We start from the raw sequence: 16,504 nt of genomic DNA, 5'->3' as shown, positions 1-16,504 counted from the left end.
GAGGTCATGGGATTGGGGAGGAGAAGGGAGGCACCAGGGAGAAGGGCTCTCTTTTTAGGAAATGGTCCCGATTCTGTAACCCTCTACAGATCACTCTGACGCCCCCTTCTGATACTCGGGCAGATGTTGGCTGATATTTTTCTGGCCTGTGTGTGAGATTTCCTATTCCAGCTTCTTCAAGGCTTCAGTGTCTTCTCAAGTCAATCAAAAGCTCCTCCTGGGGCTGGCCTCACAGAGTGGGTACGAAAGAGGGAAAATAATCTGTGGTTCCTGAGGCAAGTTCATTGGCCTGGGGAAGCAAATGAACAGAGCTGCCACCCTTGTTTGTCTTGGAGTTCAGCAGCTCTTGCTGTGAAGCTGGAAGAAATTGTAGCCTGTTTCCAGAGCAACCAACTTTAGATGGTACAAATTGCCAAATTTCTGTAGGTGAGGGCTGCAGTTATGGAACACAGACCTAAATCCTGGGTTGGAAAAGGAGAAGGGGCACAGCAAAGTACACGTAGGCTTTGGTACCACCAGGCTAATTAGAGGGCTGATGTTCTTCTATTATTAATGTAATTATATCAGTCTAATCAGTAGTGTGGATGCTTTCATAGGAGTAGAATTTATTTTCCCTTCCTCATACAAATACCTACACCAGTATAAGCAATTTTAGTGTTGACAGATCTTATGGTTTTATGCACACCAGCCACCATAAGAGGATCCGACCCTGGGATCCTGATGATTAATGTAAAGTCCAAGTGAAGGATTCCAATTCCTCTTTTATTAGTTCTCAGGTTACAGCTCAAGCTGGGTGCCTCCGGAGAGGGATCCCTACCCCAGATCGCACCCCTGAATTATACCCGTACCACCCAGCACTCGATCCCCAAGTCCAATCGCTTAATTCTGGCCAGTGGTCTCCTCATTTCTTATTGATTTTCACTGTTGCTGGGCTCACTGCCTTCTGAAGTTACCTTATTTTCTTGGAATTGTTTCCTTGGTTTCTGGAAAAGAAAAAGAAACAAAATATCTATACAAAGAAAGGCTAATACCAGAACTAGGGTAAACACTCTACTCCTATCTTAAGAAGGTATAGAAGATAATCTAGTAATAAAACATGGAGTCTCATGGCTAACTCTTCTTCATGGCCAGTTGGTGCCACCTGCGTACACAGCCCCGGTTTATCTATCTGGCTGTGCCTCTTCTGGTTATATTTCCTCAGCTCCAACCTTGATAGTCGTTTTCCCAACAAGCTTTATAACAGTTATTAGTACACCACCCAGGGTGACACGGGCCACAATTATTGCAGGATAACCAAAGCTTGATTCCATCTCAAACCTTTCCCTCTTGGAACTGAGCATGGAGTGATTGCCACTCCATACGGATGGTGGATGCACCAAACAGGACACTGTCCTTGATTTATGGTGTCTGATGATCCACTTGGTCAAGAAGCAGGTGACTCGCTGGTCCAGGTTGCTCTAGAAGGAAAACAAAAATGACATGGTTCTGGGATTTCCTTCAGCCTTTGTAAGCTCCAACGGTCCTGGTTTCAGTCTCCAAGGTAGGATTGATGGAGTCCCATGGTCTCGACAGGGGTCCATCTAACTGATATTCTTTGGGCGGTTGTTTAACATGAGAGTGATGAATCCAGTTATCCTTTTCTGCAACCTATATAGCAAGGAAAGAAGTTGTTAACGCAGTATACAGACCCTCTCATTTAGGGTCCAACTTTATTTTGCAAGAGTGGACCTTTATCATTACTGCATCTCCAGACTGGGTATCATGGACTTGCAGCTGGTACTGATTGAAACCATCTGGCTTGTGCCCTCTTTTCTTGTAGATGTTTTTGTATCCCCAATACAAATTTGGTAACTCATTCATGTCCATCTAAGAGGCTGGTCCTAGTGACAACAAATGTCCCAGGTACAGCTAGGTGCCTGCCATACACTACTTCTGCTGGTGGCAACCCGTGAGGTTGGTGAGGGATGTTTGTAATATCCCACAGCGCTATTCCTAAAACTTCAGGCCATTTCAAACCTACAAGTTTGAGCAATTTTATTTCTGAGAGTCCTATTCATTCTTTCCACCTGTCCTGAAGACAATATGGAACGTGTAGTTGTTGCTATATTCCTAAACTTTTATAGATATTGTTTAATATTCCTGCTGAAAAATGAGAACCCCAATCAGATTCTGTAGTTCCAGGTATTATGTATTTGGGAATGATTTCCTACAAAAGCACTCTGACCACAGCCACAGTATCAGCTTTCCTGGTGGGAAAAGCTTCTACCCATTCTGAGAGTTGATCCATGATTACCAGCAGGCGCTTAAATCTGCTCACAAGAGGCACGTCAGCATAATCAATTGGCAGTCTTTGGAATGGGAAGTATGCTCATGGTCATCCTCCAACCTCCTGTTCGGGTTTTGTACCAGAAAAATTCCAACATGTAGGACAAAAACTCCCAATCCTTTTTACTGCCATATTTATTCTGGGGGCTGCCCGTATTTTTCAATCTGGCTAACAATTGCTGTCATCCCTCCATGTTTTTTTATCATGAAATCACCCAGCCAAAGTAATTAAATATTTTCTTGGTAAAATGGGTTTCCCCCCAATAGTCCAAATTCCAGTTTCATCTTTCACAGCCTCCCAACTTTCCTGTTGAGCCCGTTCTTCCCAAGTAACCTCTGTGTATATTTGGGCTGGATTATTGATCTCTGGCGGGCAGCAGCTGGTTTGCAGGCAGCAGCTTTAGTTCCTTTACTTGCCAATTCATTATTTATTTCAATTTTGCTGGATCCTTTGGTAAGAGCTGGACAGTGTACTACAGCAGTTTCCCTTGGAAGCTGTCTAGCTTCCAACACCATTTGGATTTCAGTTCCATTAGAAATATTCTTTCCCGCTGAGGTAAGGAACCCTCGTCCTCTCCGTAGCATACCCATGGCACGACACACTCCAAAAGCATATTTTGAATCAGTATAAATAATTACCCACCGATTACGTCCCCACCAGGCTGCTCTTGCTAATGCAGTTAATTCAGACCCTTGGGCACTCACCAAGAGGGTCGCAGAGGTTCTGCTTCAAGTACCTCTAAGTTTCTCACCACTCCATAACCCATGTGTTGTTTTCATTCACATAGTATGAAGGTCCATGGGTGAAAAGGGTTAGATCTGAGTTTTCTGGAGGTTGATCCTGCAGATTGTCCCGTAGGCAGCTGAGTGAAACACTACCTTAGCACAATCATGATGTGTCTGACCATTGGAGGGAACAGCCAGTGAAGTTGCTGGACTCAAAACATTACATCTTTTTAAAGTAATATTACCCACATTTAAAATCATTGATTCATAGCGATGCGCGCTCTGTGGGGACGATGCTTGTGCAGCATGTTGCTTAAGAATCACTTCCACTCCATGTGGAACACACACGGTTGCTGGGTGACCCAGGGCTGATGGTCTGCTGCTTTCTACGATAGTCACAGCTGCTGCAATTGCTGTCACGCAGGAATTATTCCCTGCCACTCCAACATCCAGCTGAGTTGAATAATAAGCCACAGGGTGGCGGTGTGGAACTAGCTTTTGAGTAAGGACCCCGCAGGCTGCTGCTTTGTTCTCATGCACAAATAGTTCAAAGGATTTGGAGAAATCCGGCAATCCCAGTGCCGGAGCAGAAGCTAAAGTTCCTTTTATAGTTTGGAAAGCTTTTTCTCTTTCCGGACCCCACTGTAGAGGCTCCACGTCCTCTACCTTGGTAGCTTCTGTCAACGGCTTACTTAACTCCCCCAGCCTTGGTACCCAGGGTCTGCAGCATCCTACTGCACCCAACAATCCTCACAGTTCTTTCTTTGTTACCGGTCAAGGCATTTCTACAATAGCCTGGACCCGTTCTGGGTCTACTAATCTTTTTAATATGAATCCTAAATATTTTACTCCCTGCTGACGCAGCTGAAGCTTAGAAAGAGATGCACGGTGACCTTTTTCTGCTAAAGCAGACAACTAGTTTCTTTCAACCAGTCTTCATGTGTCTCACTAGCAAGTACAAAATCATCTATATGTTGTAGAAGTATAGAATCCTTGGGTAATGTAATAGCTTTCAAGTCATCTTTAAGCAAATGGGAGAATATTGTAGGAGATCCAGTGAACCCTTGGGGCAAGTGGGTCCACAAAAATGCAAAGAGATGCTTGCTGGCTTCTGATATAGGAATACTAAAAAATGCAGCTGTTAAATCAATAACAGTAAAGCATTTTGCTCAAGCTGGAATTTGTAATAATATTGCTGATGTGTCGAGAACCACTGGATGAGGTACAATCACATGCTGATTTACTGTTCTGAAGTCCTGTACAAACTGATATTCTGGATCTCCTCCTTTGTCTAACCTATTTTTGCTTACAGGTAAAGTAGAGGTATTATATGGGGAACCGCATTATCATAAAACCCCTTTTTTCAGATATTGGTCGGTTTGTTTCTGAATACTTTTTTTCTGCTTCCCTGGGAATTTGATACTGCTTGATTGCTACAGGCTTTCCTCCTTTTGTTTTTTTGATGGAGATCGACTATGCCGATTTCAATAAACTCTCACCCATTCCAGAGGAGCTCCACAATTTTGAAGGTACTTTAGTAAGTTCAGGTGGAACCCCAGGAATTTTGAGTGATTTTTCAGCAGTGAGACAGACCCCTGTTATTGTAAGTTCTCCCCTTTCTGGGGACAGACCGATCTGGGCATTTATGGATTGTGGTACGTCTCATCTCAACAAACGCGTAGGTGATTCTTCTGCCATCACAAATCTTCCCTACACCCCCTGGCCACCTATGGGTAGCAGATCATGCCCCTCAGTTATACCCGTACCACCCAGCACTCAATCCTCAAGTCCAATCACTTAATTCTGGCCGGTGGTCTCTTGATTTCTTGTTGGTTTTCACTGTCTCTGGGCTGGCCTTCTTCCGAAGTTACCTCATTCTCCTGAAATTGTTTCCTTGGTCCTTATCTCCTTCATTGCGCTTGCATCTGCTGGATTCGGCTAGTTCTGTGCTAGCAGCGTTAGTTTTATCAAAAAGTTTACTTTCAGTCACCTCTTCAAGGCTTCAAGTACTTTATCTACTACTGCTGAGCTACTAATGCTAAACAAGACTATTCAGAGAGAAGAACAGTTACTCTAATTTCTTCTATAGCAGTGGAATATAACCCGATTAGATTTCTGTACCAGTCTTGGTAATGACAGTGCTGTGAGGTGCAAGGGACAAGGTGGAGGAATCTCAAATTGTTTCTTATAGTGTTACTTCTAAGCTGTCTCAAGTGAGGTCATTCCCATCTTCTCAGTTCTGAAATGACCTCACAGTGTGGTTTTCTTGGCACATTAAAAAGTTTGTGAGAATTAAAACTGCTGAAATATTTCCTGCTATTTTTCTTCTTTCTTTGCTTAGCTTCTCAAAGTCTCCTAAGTCCCATCTGGGAAAAAAGTTTATTCTTGCACATATATACGAGCATAAACATGGTTGGAAAGTACGTCCCTTTCATCAGAAGAGTTTTCAAAAGTCTCTTTTCTAAGTACATCATTCAGTTATGTATGTGTATACACACACACAATGTGACCCGTCTTTTAGCTAATACAGCTATGTATATTTATAGAAGAACAAAGTACTGTGATTTGCTCCCCCCCCCGGAGCTCTTTGTCTCATTCATTAAAGAAATGATGTATACATTTACCAAATGATAAATAAATGTGAGCTGGAAAAAATGTTGTCACCACACATTTCAAAAGAAACAAGAAAATCTCAATGTTCAATCTCAACTAAATCTCAGCCAAAAAAAATGTTCCTTCCTTTAAACAGGATACCTGATACTGGCTTATCTTTCTTCTCCTATTTCCCACCCAAGGACAAGATGACATTGCTTCATTGGCCAAAAAAAGGGAATCAAGACCCGATATTTGGAGCATAAAAACAAGGACAGCTTTATCAAGTTGAAATTCCATGTTGTTTCCTCCTATTTAAAATATGATCGATGACAGCACAAAAATAAACACTGAGAAGCATTTATCAGGAACTGTTTTATTAGAAAAGAGTACCATCATTTATTCCAGCACTTTTCTGTACACAAAAGTCTGGGTGGTACCAATAGCCGGGGGCAGCTTTCTGCTTGCAATGAAGAAAATGTCTTCATTTTCCATAATAATTCATTACACTGCAATGCTTTATTATCTAAACAAAACCCCAAACAACAAGCCAAAAAGCTAAACCGGGAAAACTGTCTTATGTAAGACATCAGTCGACTAAGGTTTATCTACAGAATGTCAATGGAAGCTGTCTCTATTATTCCCGCATTTTAATTAAACTGTTCCTCATATACAGAGGGTGAAACCCGAATTCAGTTCATGATGAATGACAGCCTCCCAGAGCGGGGTTGTGGTGCAAGAACAAACAGCGGTGAGACGCTGGTTACATTGCTGGGCAAACAAGGCCATAAATAAACATTCCTGTTCTTTAGCGTACTTATATTTATGACCTTTTTATACGAACTGAAAAGTAAGTCAGGCTTTTGAATATACGGCACCGTTTCCCCGGCAGAGGAGTAATGCACAGGTAGAGGTGCTCTGCCAAACAGCCGAAAACGAGGAGTTGGGGAGGAAGGAGTTCAAAAAAACCCCTTGCGATTGCTAGAACTACATGTTCCCCCACTTTGCTTTGTTTTTCAAGCTATTGGCAGAACTTTCCAGATGAGTTAATGTGAAAAGTAAACACTCATTTTGAAAAATTGATTAAACGCCTCAGAGTGTTGAGAGTGGGGGGGAAACGATTTGAGTGACAACTTTCTGAGTGGCACTTGCCAGTTCCTGACAGCTCCCCTTAGTTACTGATCCAATCCTAGTAACGCAGCCAGAACCACCAGGTGCAGACCAGAACCCTGCGTGCTGGTTGCTTAACAAGCATCGAGCAAAAGATTGTCCAAGTCCTGCAAGCCTGAACCCCTTTGGGTGTCAAATCATTTGTCATTTTAAAGCCCTGGGCGTTCAGCAGGCTGCATTGTGCCTGGGGGATAGACGGGCAACTTTCCCCATTAAGACATTAAAAGATTCTGGCTTTATCTAGCGAATGGTGAATATCAGGCACGGGGTTTGTGTGCCCCTTGCACAAAAATGCTATGATCATCCAAAAACTTTTCTCAGGTTCTGGAAGGAAAGCTTCAAATTCAAATGGCTTCTGCTGTTGTGACAAGTAAACAGGTCTTCTCTCTGCTTCAGCCATTGGCTTTACCCATCCTGGCAAATGTGATAGTACATTTTTGCCCAGCCAGCACTGAATTTTAAGTAAACAAATTCACTTTTCTGTTGGATTATAAAGTAAACAGCACATTGCAGCAGTGGATACATCGAGGGGTAAACTGGTGCAGCCATTAACTCCAGTATTAGTTTCACGCAGAGGTCGCTCATGGAAATAGTGTTTTGTACAAAAGTACAAGTAGTGTTAAGTACAAAACTTAACCGGAGTGCTGCTGCTGCACGAGCCGTGGTTGTTCTCCTTGTGGAATCCTACCTCCTCCTTGCAAGAGGGAAATTAAATACGGTAAGATGAAAGGAAGAGCCTTGCTCTCCCCTCGGTTCCGCACCAGCATCCTGTATCTCAGCACTGGCTGTAGTTACACTCCACTTTTCTGCCCCGCTTCTCTAGGTGTTACTGCAACAACAGAGCATTAACTGTTTCTCTGTCTCTTGTTGATTCTTACTATGGCTGAGTATAAATCCCTATCAGTCCCTCTCTCCTTTTTACATTTGCAGCTTTCGGCATATTTGTTTATTCAGTTATTGCAACTAAAACCAAGTCCTGCCAGTTGTCATTGCATTGCAGTGACTGAGGAGAGTTCCTGAAAGATGATAAATACTCACAGTAACTAGATGGCTCATGGAAACAGTAATGGAGGAAATATGGAATTTGTTAAAATGTCTCTTGTTAACATGGTATTTTTACAAAAATTTGCAACAGGACAGTGCTGTTTGAATTTAAGCCACTAAGGGATTCCTAGTCCAGGTGATGCGTTTCCCTTCAGTGCCTTCCTCTTCCGAGCAAAATCCTCTGTACCCGCCTGTCACCTCCTCTCTGGGAAGAGCCTCTCCATTAGCCCTTTTCCCAAGCACGCAGGAGCGCATTAAGGGGAGCAACCATGGGCCGCTTGGGCTGCTCCTGGTGGGACATTTCGGTAGTGAGGCAGATTAGGCGCTAGATGGCACCGACGCCCTTGCAGAGCGGGAGGAAGGCTGGGATGGGATGGGATGGGATGGGATGGGATGGGATGGGATGGGATGGGGCATCCTCCCCTCCTCGGGGCCAAACGGGGGGATCCGCAGCAAAAGCGCCTGGGTGGGAAACTCGAGGGACTGTGACCAGAGTAATTACGAACCCTCAGTGTAATCACAGAATCACAGAATGGTAGGGTTGGAAGGGATCTCTGGAGATCATCCAGTCCAACCCCCCTGCCAGAGCAGGGTCACCCAGAGCAGGTTGCACAGGAACGTGTCCAGGCGGGTTTTGAATGTCTCCAGAGATGGAGACTCCACCACCTCTCTGGGCAGCCTGTGCCAGGGCTCTGCCACCCTCAAAGTAAAGAAGTTCCTCCTCATGTTTAGGTGGAACTTCCCTATGCTGAAGTTTGTGCCCATTACCTCTTGTCCTGTCACTGGGCACCACTGAAAAGAGCCTGGCCCCATCCTCCTGACACCCACCCTTTAAGTATTTGTAAGTGTTGATAAGATCCCTCCTCAGTCGTCTTTTTTCCAGACTAAAAAGAGGCAAATCCCTCAGCCTTTCTTCACAAGAGAGGTGTTCCAGTCCCCTCATCATCTTGGTAGCCCTTTGCTGTATCCTCTCCATCAGTTCCCTGTTCTTCTTGAACCGGGGAGCCCAGAACTCTTGCTTCGTTAGCTGCTACACCCTGCTTCGTTAGCCTCAGCAAGAAGTGTCCCAGGCCAAGTTTATAGATCTGTAAATTTTCCTCTTTGTGGCTCATGGGTGAAATTACGAACGTTGGATATTTGCGTTGCCCCTTTTACTTGCCCAAACTTACTTTTTTTTTTTTTTGGTAACTCATTTCTCTCAGCAGCAAAGAACATGAAGCAGATCCGACTTTAGCCTCCTTTAAATCCTCAGCATTTTGCATCCCTTTTGTTCTTGTGCCCTCTTGTTGATCTGTGTATGTTCAGCCCCGGAGATGAAGATGATCACAGTTGTCCTTTAAGTCTACCCTAGCAAGGCAGGGCAAAGGAAGCTGGAAAACTTCTAGGCAAAACGGTGATGTGAAGCAAGTAAACAGATGTCGGTCTTGACAGCAAGGACCAGCAAGGACAGAAAACCAGATGAACAGACCCCTGTTACTGTTCCAAAGCTGTCCAGACAGCAGTTCTGGCTTGTTTTCCCCATGTCCCTCCTGCCTGAAACAAGGATATTTTGACTCTCCACACTTTTGTTGGTAAATGGCCTCAGCAGACGCCTCTTGTGGATTTTTCTTTTGGGGAAATCTCACTCAGATGCTTCACTCATTGCTATTTACACTCTACAGACTGCTAATTGTGATGGTCACAAAGACTGAGACGAAGTCTCCGTTTATGCTGGTTGGCTTAATGCAGATCTTGCATGGGGCAGCAGTGGGGCCATAGGAGTTTGGGTGCGTGCAATGGGGCTGTTTGCCAAGCAGTTCTTGGGGGTGGATGTCCACAGGCATGACACAGAGGAGACATTGCCACCCTGTGTTGGGCAAAGCCCTCTGTTGAGCTTCCCCCAAGAAGCTGGAGCAGCTGAATCCCACTTTGCCCAAGTGCTGTTGGTGCCTGCCAAGGTATAAACCCAGGGAAAAGCCGTAGGGATGGTTTCTCCAGCCAAGTCCCCATGTCCGTCTGGGGCATTGAGCACAGCCATGAAAGACGGCAGGGGATGCTGCCCACAGCACCTGCCCTCTCCTGGCCTTTGTTTCTTGCTCTTGCTCTAAACATCGATGGTAAAAGAATCCCAACCCAGAAGCCAGACTATAAAAAGAGTGAAACAAACAGAGCAGTGCCTGCGCGCACCTGATAAATCCTCCCTTTTTTCAGCAAAAAATGATTTAGGGATTCCCCCTTCTTCACTTAGCCTTAACACTGCAGTCCTGGAAAGCCTGTTCAAGAGTTGCAAAAACCCTTTTGTGGGATGACAGCCACAACAAGGTTGCAGAAATACGGGAATCTACTAGATTCAAGTCATGACTGTTACAAATATGGGGGATATTAAATTTAAGAGGAATCTACTTGATCTTAATTGTTACTCTTGAGCTTTGTAAGTTTTTATACAGTCAGTGTTCATATTCAGATTTATAACTTCTGTTGCCTGGTAGTAAATAAGTCAGTAGTTTTTTGCTTTCAATATTCAATGTTTTCAGTAATTTTCCCAGTTCGTAGGACAGAAGCCTACTTGATGTTTACAATTCCTCCTCAGGTTCCTATGAAGGAGTGAGCGTATGAATCAAAAGTAGGCTGGATTTAATTCAATCCATAACATCAAACATTTTCCAGATTTAATTCTCTCTAAGACTGAGAGCAAAGACATTCACTGAGTGACAGTCAAGTAGCACAGAGATGCTTCTTCAACTGGGAAACTGAACCAAACTATGACTGCACGTGTTTAATCCGTAATGTTGATGTGATAAGTATCTTGTTTTAATGAGATACCCATGTACCAATTCTGTAGCTGCTGAGGGCATGCAGCCGTTTGGCAAGAGGCTGATTTGCGAAATGTAGGAATTGCCGTTGTGGATTGCAGCAGTAGACCAGCTTCCATCTCTGACACCAGTCAGAAGCAGCTGTTGAGAAGGAAAAACCAACCGATGACAGTCAGATACGGGTTAATCAGTCCTCCATAGAGGTCGCGTACTGATCCCAGAAATTAGAGATTGGAGTAATCTTTGAAACACAACAGTCTTAGCGCGTGGTGTACTTCATGAGAGATTGATTTTTATCCTATTCTCTTCCCATTCCTTTCCTTCTCTTTCTCTTGTCCCTAGAGAATATGTTTTGGGTGGAAGCGATATGGATGTTCTATTCAGAAAACGGTATGTGATGGGAAAAATCTCTCTTGAGCATGATCATCTTGCTTCATGAATACAAATTTTTTTTTTTTAAGCTGATAGTTTTGGAAATAGATACAGCTTCATCAGATTGTTATCCCACCTGTTGATGCCTTTTTATTAATGTAAAAATAAAACACAGTCCTATTGTTGCCTTTTCCACTAAGTAATTAAATTGATAGATGCTGTTGAAAATCCTATTTAGGATTTTAATATTCTTGATGGCTTTTTATATGCATTGAACGAAAGCAGACTTGCTTAGAAAATATAAAACTTCAAGTGTTTGACCCCATTGCTCTAATACTGAGTGAGCTTCAAACTAAGTTTCAATGGTATAAAACACGATTTGTATTGCTGGGTTTGAGGCAAATCTGTATTTGTCCCTGCCTTGGATCTTGGGCTGTATATCACTGTATGCCTTTGACCTCTCTCCAGGGTAGGGTCCCTGCACGAAGCACTGTGCATGCAGGTAGTAAGTTGAGCCAACCAAAAAGTGAGAGGTCGTGGGAAATTTTTGTAATTTTTTTTTTTTTAAAAAGCCTGGTTTTGATCCAAATTGGGTGGAAACCAACATTCTTCTGAATTTCCAGCAAACCGAAACCTTCACAGTCCATGACGTGGCTGGCTGGAACTGATACGCCGATGGTTCCACTGCTAACAGCATCTGTCGGTACCCCAAGCAGCTGCAGGAGGCTCCTGAAATCCCGGCACTGGGGCAGACCCACTGGCACATTGGGGTCCATCTGCCCCAGGGCGGGTGTCAGGAGCACCACTGCTGTGGCTGCGACCCGTCAAACTGCCTCAGCTTCAGTAAAAATTTATCAATTAGAACATTGTCGCTATTGCCAGTAAAAGTATTGTTTTGTTTTACCTTAATTTGGCTGATGGGAGGTTAAGTGGCGTTCCTATCCAGGCTCCCTGGTCCTTAATGTCCTTAGAACCATGGTATTTGCTGTGCTCATTGTCTCACCGCTATTCTCCGGGATATCCAAAAGGCACATCTCCACCTGACTATTCCGGCCACCTTGGAAGCTGGCAATGCCACCACCTGTGTGGAGGAGTCCTCTTTGTGTGACCAGTTTCACCAAGGAAGGCAGGTTTCCGAGGCGGTGGTGTGAACTTGCCATTACCAGCAGTCTGGTTACTGCCGGTGCCCCATCTCCAAAGCTTCTGCAGTTTTTCAGAAGGGTGGATTAACCTTAATAGCATTAATATTCTCTTACACTTTTTTGCTTTGTGCTGTTCCTTAATTGCTGCCAAAGAGTAAGACCACTTAATATTTTTGAATATAAGATTTTTTTATCTTGTAGTTATTATTCAGTTTGTGCAACAGAGTTTAAATATGATCAAAGTCAATTAACTCTCTAAATCAGCAAGCTTTAAGTCAGCACGATTACTTCCACTGTATAAGGCAATAGGCACATTCTGTTGAAATATGGGTATCTATGTGATTTAAGAAGGACTTTATGAGTGCCTGCTTTGTGTTTCTGCATCATGCATTTTCATCCCAATGTGTTCCAAGTCACCAATATATCCTAAACTGAACCATACAAGCTGTTTGCGAGGGCATGTAGCGATAGGACGAGGGGCAGTGGTTTTAAACTAGAGCAGGGCAGGTTTAGATTAGACATTAGGAAGAAGTTCTTTACAATGAGGGTGGTGAAACACTGGAACAGGTTGCCCAGAGAGGTGGTGGAGGCCCCATCCCCGGAGACATTCAAGGCCAGGCTGGATGGGGCTCTGAGCAACCTGATCTCGTTAAAGATGTCCCTGCTTATTGCAGTGGGGTTGGACTAGATGGCCTTTAAAGGTCCCTTCCAACCCAACACATTCTGTGATTCTGTGATTCTAAGCTACTGTTCTTAGGGAAGGGAAGACCACAGCTTCAGTCATAGAATCATAGAATCACAGAATCGCCTAGGTTGGAAGGGTCCTTTCAGATCATCGAGTCCAACCATCAGCCTAACTCTGACAAAAACCATCACTAAACCATATCTCTAAGCACTACGTCTGCCCGTCTTTTAAATACCTCCAGGGATGGTGCCTCAACCACTTCCCTGGCCAGCCTGTTCCAATGCTTAGTAACCCTTTCAGGGTCACACCAGTCCTCTTGAGTTTTGGGGGAAAGAGACAGTTCAAACCATCCATCTAGATGTAGCCCAGCTGGAATGGAATTGATGCCCAATTAAATCCCCATTTCACTGAACTGGTAAAGCCAGCATTCAAACAGTGGTTTCTTAATAGCATCGCTAAACACTTCTCTAATTCAGAAGTGTATTGATTCCTGTGTATCAACTTGGAACATAGCTACTGCTCATTGTGAACATGGTTAATTCTGGAAATAGGCTCGGTAGCAGTGGCGTGGAAGGGAACCTACACAACATTAGCACAAGCTTTCTACAAATAACCTTGCCATCCTCCTGAGGCCCACATGGAAAACAAACAGCTTTGACAGAGCCCAGAGAAGTCTGATTCCTCTTTTAGCTTGTGTCTTTTCATGTCATAAAGCAGTCTGGAGGTTTCAGGCCTACCAGCTTCTGCCAATAATCCATTAAAGGAGAAACAGCCCCTTCGTGTAGGAAGGAGAAAATGAGTGTTTGCTTGCACAACGCTGTTTTGGGGAAATAAGATTAGAACGTGGTATAACCAGTCGGATAAACTGAGCTGTACAAGATTTGGTTACTGCTTTCTTCTGTTGCCTGAGATGAGAAATTTTGATGCTGAGCAAGGTCTTTTCTGAGTTCCCGGCAAAGCTGTTTGTTCCCTGTAGAGAGGCCAGTCATTAGTTCAGGATGCGGATGGACCTGCTGTCCCCATCCCTCTCTCCTCTTTTCTCCCTTCCTCTTGACAAGTGAACATCCAAAAGCCTCAATAGGGTCACATTTACTTTCTCTCCACAGATTTTGGCTGGCTGCTGGAGAAAAACTATGGCGCTCAACTGAATGTGACCAAAGATAAATCAGGTAGTGGGTCTTCTTTTCGGTTGTGCTGAATCTCCTTTGAATTGCTTCAGTGGCAAATGCATCTGCCGTATGTCCTTTCTGGGAGGGGCTTCCCACGGTGGGTACAGCTGCAGAACAACCTCTGCGTGATGCCCAGTGGGGAAGGGGAGCAGAGGGCTGGGACTCTGGTCATCCCTCCTCACTACAGATGAGCTGGGCTAGCATCAATGGCATGTCCATGCAGCAGGCAATGATGAGCAGCTGCAGGCAGAAATCTCCAGAGGAACTGGAAGAAGGCGGTGGGGAACTGCAGGTGAGGAGAAGCAGTGCTTGGCTAGACCTGCCCTGCACCTGAGCTGCTTGGGACTGGTGCGATTCGGCTGCATTTTACACCCTGCACAAACAAAGGTGCATAGAGGAGGAATGAGACGGTTCTGAGTTTTGTCTATGTAATTGTTAGGGCTTTTGATTCATGCCAGAGGAACCAAGTCCAGCGTGGGCACCATTCTGCTGTTATAGCCGTGTCACGGAAACAAAGACCACAGCAACTCCAGATACTTGGTTTTCTTCTAGAAAGGGGATTTAGCGTGGCCTAAAGAAAAGAATAAGGAAATAAAAATGATATGCAGAAGTTTATAGTTTTAGTTGAAATCCATTGAAGCATTTTGGCAGGAGAGAAGAAGCGAGAGAAATTGTTGCTGAAATGGAAATGCTTCATTCATTGGAAAATTCTGATTTAATTTCCAAAAACGTGAAAGACTGCAGTCAAAACAGGAGCTGTGATGCCTCTTAAAAGACATGTTTTACATTTGCAGCTGTCATTCTCGTCTTAAGGCTGGGATCCCGAGATGACCCCTCAGCCTCCTCACCCTGGGAGGCCCTGGCCTCGCTCCCTGGGGGAAGAAGGGCTGATCCTGGCCTCTGGGAAAGCTGAAGGATATATGGAGCCAAGTGCAACTCTAGTCTAAAGACCCCGTGACTTTTGTATTCCAGGTATTTACGTATCTGTTGTAGTATCTCAAAGGGCAGTTATATTTTCTATCAAAAAACATGTTTTTGGAAAGTCTTGTTTTCATTCAGAAGCAGTTCCAGCATCAGCAGTGCCTATTAGCAGTGGTTCTTTCGACGAGGTTCACTCCGGGACTGGTGCACGACAGCCTTCTCCCTGTGACTGATGCTTTGCCCTTCCACCTGCAGGAAGCTGGCTTTGTCCGCAGCGATAAACACGGGAGGCGAGACCCACGCAGCAATCTTGGGCAAGGAGACTCGGAGAAAAGAGAGGGCTCCAGGAGCTGGGCAGAGGCAGCCAGAATGAGTAGGATGTACCTCTAAATCCTGCTTTTTGAGTCCCAGTGAAGCTGATCACATAAGATATCCATGACACTACCCAAGGTCAACGAAACTTTGCAGAGCTCTGGGGTGCTGGCTGCCCCTCAGGTGGCCGACCCGGACAGAGTTACTGGGTACTGGGGCCATGTTTTCACGTGCATAAACTGTTCTTCAGTCATTTCTCTTAACACATCATCAACAAAACCACTTGCCTTCCTCAGGCCTTTAAACACATTCTTATTTTCTTCTTTATCTCACTGTACAACTCAGTTTGCTGTCTGTTGTTGTCCTGACTTTGTCCTGGGTTTGTTGTACAGCAGTTTGTTATAAAGGGGAAGTTTTTTAAAGATTTCTAAGCTTTGAACTGAGCTTTGGTAATTCCTATTTATCAAGGAATATCAGCTTCCAAATACTATCGAACTGAGCCTTCAACAGCAAAGCAAAATCCGTGTCTTCTCCAAATGAGCACAGCTGGGGTGGTTTGGGGGGATTTGTTGTGTTTGTTTTTTTTTTACAGCTGCACAGCCCACAGGGATACTGGTTCATTCTGGGTCTTTAACGACACACCAGCACTATAAGTAGTAACTATAGTATCAGAAGATCATTAAAAAATCTGAAATGTGGAACTTAGCAGAACCTGGGGTGACTGAGTCAGTGAATTGCTACAAGAAGCAATTCCTGTTTGTTTTCCAATGGGATGACTGGTCACAGGCCTGTGGTACCAGCTGGAGAGGAGGTTTTTCTCTCATCCTCTGTGTGATCAGAAGGCAATTTTCATACAAAACATCATCCAGGGCAGTCCAGTGAGCAGCCCAGTCCTACCCAGCCCACTGTGCTGTGCTTTGGATGAAGAGGCACTGAAGATCCACCACTACCGCACCCTGGAGAGCATCAGGGGACCAGAGACAAGCCTCTCACCAGCAAGTGCCTACCCGGGTCCTTGGCACAGTGGGTCCCCACATCCATGTGACTTTCAGGGACAGTCACATCAATATGAAGGTGGGATTATGCTGTTTTGGGCAATGGCATTACGTTGCTCCCCACTGGCAGCTTTTCAGGTTGAGAGGGGTTTTCAAACACACGTGACAATGTGGTGCCTCCTGTGAGGAACGCGACACTGGGAACTGGGAAACACGGGTTTAAGTCCTCAATGTCCCAGGTCAGCTATTCAGCACTATT

The sequence above is a fragment of the Chroicocephalus ridibundus genome, chromosome 4, assembly GCF_963924245.1.
Source record: "Chroicocephalus ridibundus chromosome 4, bChrRid1.1, whole genome shotgun sequence".
NCBI lineage: Eukaryota > Metazoa > Chordata > Aves > Charadriiformes > Laridae > Chroicocephalus > Chroicocephalus ridibundus.
Note: the sequence above shows the minus strand (reverse complement) of the source record.